This window comes from Carlito syrichta, unplaced genomic scaffold, assembly GCF_000164805.1.
Source record: "Carlito syrichta isolate Samal-C Ts95f unplaced genomic scaffold, Tarsius_syrichta-2.0.1 Scaffold215188, whole genome shotgun sequence".
NCBI classification, from domain to species: Eukaryota; Metazoa; Chordata; class Mammalia; order Primates; family Tarsiidae; genus Carlito; species Carlito syrichta.
The window spans coordinates 1-5,714 of record NW_007159284.1 but is presented as its reverse complement, the minus strand read 5'-3'; the positions used below and the strand labels follow the sequence as shown (position 1 = coordinate 5,714).

The 5,714-nt window shown below is 36.8% G+C and overlaps 1 pseudogene; it reads left to right on the top strand.

The window, feature by feature from the left end:
• The first annotated feature begins 4,457 nt into the window (after positions 1-4,457).
• LOC103253255 lies at positions 4,458-5,385 on the top strand (annotated as a pseudogene).
• The last annotated feature ends 329 nt before the right edge of the window (positions 5,386-5,714 follow it).

Sequence of the window (5,714 nt, the reverse complement as noted above, 5' to 3'; positions counted from 1 at the left end):
CTGAGCCCTTACCAAAATTTCCTTTAACATCCATATTTTAACAAAAGTCCCTTTAAGGCAATCTAGACTTTTCTTATCCCATAAAGACAGAGCTCAAAACTGTTATAGCTGTTACCCATGACCAAGTTACAAATCCACTTCAACATTTTTAGGTATTTATTACATCACCATTCCACTTCCTTGTACCAAACTTGTACCAGGAAGTTTTCTAAGACTGCCAAAAATAATACTACAGATTATGTGGCTTAAATAGCAAAAATTTATTGTCCCACAGTTTGGAGACTAGAAGACTGAAATCAAGATGTGTGCAGTTTTTTCATTCTCTCTTTTTCTTTCTTTCTTTTTCTCCTGAGAGCTATAAGAGAGAGATTGATTTGAGGCCTCTCTTCTTAGTTTGTGAATGGTTGTCTTCTTTCTATATCTCTGCTAACAAAGAAAAAAAGGTTTTGCACTGGTTGCTTGGTAAAACTGTAATGCAGATTTAATTCAGACTTTTATTATGGGAAAGGGACAGTTCAGTATAGAACTGAGATAGAATTGATAAGTTCTGTACTGAACCAGAACATGGAGGCTGTTTATATGCTGGGATATGCTAAAGTAAAAAGTACTAAAAGGCACTGGGAATAGGGATGATTAGGTTAATATAATTAAGCCACCTGTGCTTGTTAACTGGTACTTACTGAAGTTGAGCTCCTATTCTCCCACAAAGACTTGGAGCCAGAACTTTATCTTTCTTGTTGATTATATTTCAAACAAATGGTTCTCAGCTTCTTGAGAAAAAATGTTCCTGGATTATTCAGGATACATTTCAAAGAGACAGAGAAAAAAATTTACAATTGCAAGTTTTCTTTTACTTGTTTATTTGCTTGTATTTTTTTATTATAAAGATGTGAGGTACAATTTAGGGTTAGGTACACAAACGTTGATTATGCAGGTACCCTTGTTAATGAGGTATGCCCCTCCCTCCCATCGCAGTTCCCCTCAACTGCCAATCCTGAAGACAGTGTTGCAATTGCTGAAAGACCTAGAAATTGATCTTTCATATGACCCAGCCATCTCCCTATTGGAAATATACCTGGAGGAACTAAAATCATTCTAAAGAAAAGATACCTGCACACGTACATTTGTTGCAGTTCTATTCACAGTAGCAAAAACATGGAACAAACCATGTTGCCCATCGAAACTGGACTGGATTTTTAAAATGTGGTACATATACACAGTGGAATATTATGCAGCCATAAAGTAGGACAAACAATTGCAAGTCTTCTAAAGTAAAACTCTAAGAAAAGGAAAGTCAGAAATCTATAATCAGGTTTTGGCTAGTACAACCAGCAGACTATTTTGGCAGGGTTGAGAATTCTTAAGTAGGCATGTTAAAGTTGGTTGAAGTCATCATAATGGCACAGCCTTGAGGTGATACATCTACATTAGTTTTGGTCAAGAAGAGTCTCTTTCACACTTTATATTGTTTTTGCTCTATGTATCTCTATATCCAAATTTCTTCTTATAAGGATACCAGCATTATTGGATTAGGGCCCACCCTAATGACCTCATTTTATCTTAAGACCCTATCTTTGGATATGGTCACATTCTGAGTTACTATTGGCTCTCACAACATTAAAGATGTTAGTTTGACTTTATATCAGAGTGGTTTGAATAACTAAACTGTGTCACTGAGGACCAATTTTGTGTTATTATTCGGTGTTAAAAGTAGAGAGAAAATGTTTAACATCATCTGAGAGTTCAGAAGAAATGATAGTTTAAGCTTCCTCAGTCTGTTTTGCATTAATCATATTTATGGAGTTGTCCTTATGAGCTGATGTCTAAAATAATAATAATTTTAAAAATTATAATAATTGATGGCTTACTGTGTACAAAGCAATATTCTAAATGTCTCAGAAACACTATTTCTCAAATCTACTCAACAAAGGTAGTATTATTATTTCAATTTAGAAGTGAGGAAATTGAGACATAGAAGTGATGTATAAATCACCCAAAGTTTCACAGATAATATGTGGCAAAGTAAGTATTTGAACACCAGCAATCAGACCCCAGGATTGATATATTAGATACTTGTCAATAGAATTTTTAGAAGTTGTACATGTGAAATTTTGGTGGTGGTGGAGGCGGCATGGAATTTCTGTATAGAAAACTGTGGGAAAAGGATTGAGGCTCTGTGTCCTTATGCTAATCAAGGCAACTTAAAGCAGTTTTATTAGATTGGAAAAAACTATCAGCAAAGAGACTTCCATGCGAGTGAAAATATTTGGAATTAATTTAGTCAGTTCTTCTCCATATAGATGACCCATAGAATTGGGTCACATATTCACAATCACAGGGAGATACAATGATCTGTTTTGATATGTGTCAAATATAAATGACAATGAGAGAGTGCTTTCTGACATTTAGCTATTTACACTTCAGTTCACTTCTACCATCCTTGGTCTTTTCTGTTTCTGGAGTAGGATTCAGAAGTTTATGGGCAGTCTCTGTGAACTTAATCTCAGAACTCTGTCTAAAATTAAGACTAAAATCACATGTATCCTTAGAACTATTCCTCAGGTGCTAATGTAAACATGCCTCCCTGGCACCATTCAGAAAATTAACTAAGTACTGTGCTGCTTAATGTTTTTTTTTTAAGTCTTGATTTCTGTGGAATGATGAGGTGAATCAGCTGCTGATTTCTGGTGAGTAGGGTTGGCAGTGCATGGAGGGTTTTGTGCATGGAGCATGCTGAGATCTGGACTGTGTAACCAACCTGCACCAGGCAGAAAAAAAGTTATACATTAAATCATAATACATAATGGATTAAATTATAATGCATACATATTATATATCATTAAACCGTAAGTGTTTAAAAGTATGTATAAATTATGTTTTAACTTTAAAAGCTATACATGAAATCTCTTATGATGATACAAGACAAAATATCATCCTATTTATTGCACTAGATAAAATCAATTTCTATGGCAGTAAGAAGAAATGAGGCTGAAAGTGATTACTTTGAGAGTGGGCTTCTAGACTTTACTCTAAAGAGAACAACAGGAACTCTATCTAGAGTGATTGTCTTGCCATTATCTTGCTACTGAATGATGACATTTTAATTACCAGAGTATCAATGTTTTTATAGAACACAAATAAGAATCAGTGCACCTTGTAGCACTTGTTCTTTCTTTGTTGTAATAAACCGAAAAGGCTGAAGAGGGCTTTTGTTTGTTTGTTTTGCTTTGCTTCCTGAATTGAAAAAGAAAGATAATATAAATATTGGTTAAAAAGTAAAGCTGTACCAAGGATGAAAGCAAGGATTTCAGTGCTTTATTCTGAATTACAGCTGCTGTACCATTGGCTCCAGGACAAATCTCTTTATCTCAATCCAAGTGGCTTGGTTTATTTGTAACATTTTGAAACTATTACTTAAGTGTCTTTCTTCACCTCCTTAAAACTTCTGCAGAAGTTGATTGTTTTTCCACTGAAACACTGTTACTCAAGAGAACTACCAAAAAATACATTCTCTAGTACCAAAAATGACTGAAGTTGCCAGTTATGATTTCCAGTGTCTTGAGCGATAGAGGGAATGGCCAAGCAAGTGCTGGCTCCATTAGCAGGAGTAAAATCAGCACAGGTAAATTTAGCAGGTGCTCTGAGAGAGTGCCTGAGGTGATATGGATAATAAACAGATATGTGCAACTGGCATTAGACAACACACCTTATCCTTTTCTCAATGGAAACTATTTGAAGTCTATAAGTCATGACCAATTAGTACTTCTGCTTCTGACCAGGCGTCACGAGAAACCAAAACTTTTCTAGGTAAACTATGTTTCTTACAGTCTGTTGCAGAGTCTGTGAGAGACTACTTGGCTTGTGTCTGAGTTTTTCCATACATATCTCTATGTCAGTCAATAGTAATAACTCAGAAGAATTTCTATTTTTATTGTTAAAGCGCCTATTACTTTATTGTGAAAGATACCTAAGTTCCCTGATTTATTTTCATTATGGATATCTTAAGAAGATTTTGACTGTATAGTATATCCACTTACTCCCATGTGCCACATTGATGTTTCCAGTGTCACAAAAGAGTGGATTCCCAGAATAGAATTCTATCCTATGCTCTTCCAAAGTGAATGGAAATGACTAATTATTAGAAATTTGCATTAAAGTTGTTGCAAATATTCATGTTTACAATTAGAACTCAGTCTATAGGCAAAATGAAAATTCTGAATTTGATCATGCCCTAGCCTACTCAAATGGCTAAAATGGTTCAGTACATGAGCTTCTGTAACAGGCCTACTGGTATACAAAATGTGAATTTAATTGTATACTGAAATAAAGAGCTAGCAATTGATGTACAATCTCCTTTCCTTCCTCTCTCTTTATCGCTCTCTCTTTGTTCCTCCACAGCCCCCCTCTCATTCTTCCTACAACAAGAGTAAGAGCTCACCTTTTCTGATCAGTGCAAGATGATATATAGCAATCACAGGAGCATTTTTCACCCAGCCCCACTTTTCCTGGTTGGAATCCCAGGTCTGGAAGACATCCATGTCTGGATCTCCCTGCCTTTCTTCTCTATTTATCTTGTGACTTTGCTGGGCAGTGCCACCATTCTACTAGTCATCAAGGCAGAGCAGACTCTCCAGGAGCCCATGTTCTACTTCCTGGCCATCCTTTCAACAATTGATTTGGCCCTTTCTACAACTTTTGTGCCCTGCATGTTGAGTATCATCTGGTTTGAAGCTCATAAGTGGTTGTGTGGTCCACATGTTCCTGATCTATACTTTTACTGACATGGAGACTGAGGTGTTACTGGCCATGGACTTTGACCGTTATGTGGCCATCTGTGCTCCACTCCACTACACAACCATCTTGACATCCCGGGTGCTGGTGGGCATCACTATGTTCATTGTAATTCGTCCAATCTTGTTGACACTTCCTATAATCTATCTCATTTACTGCTTGCCATTTTGTTGGGCTTATATAATAGCCCATTCCTACTGTGAGCACATGGGCAATTGCAAAATTGTCCTGTGGAAATATCGCATCAATGCTATCTATGGACTTTTTGTGGTCTCCCTCTTTCTTCTGAACCTGGTCCTTATTGGCATTTCCTATGTTTACATTCTCCGTGCTGTCTTCTGCCTCCCAGGGCAGGTTGCTCGGCTAAAAGCCCTAAGCACATGTGGCTCACATGTTGCCGTCCTCTACATTCTCTATATTCCCTCAGTCTTCTCTTTTCTTACTCACCAATTTGGACACAACATACCACACTCCATTCACATTCTTGCTGCCAATCTGCATTTGATAATCCCACCCTCTCTCAACCCCATTATTTATGGCATGAGGACCAAAGAGATACAAGAGCATGTATTCTATGAGCTTACTAAAAAATAAGATTCTTACCATGTTATTTTACTAAGGATTTTGATCCTCCTCAGAAGACTCATGGTTCTTGCCTTAAGAAATATCTCCTGGGCCTCACCATATTGCTGCCAACTTCTAATACAAGTTATCTTGCTCCTGGCTGTTGATGCTTTTGGCTGTTGACCATTGGGTTTTAGGGCTGGTTAAAATCTCATTGTATCTCAAGTTCAAAAACTGGGTATCCTATGTGAGAGCTATGTTGTCTTTGCCTGTGTGATTTTTATGCAGAGCCCTTGATAGCATGAGGAGAAAAGAATTTCTTATACTACCTTTTATGTTCTGTGATTAGAGATATAAGG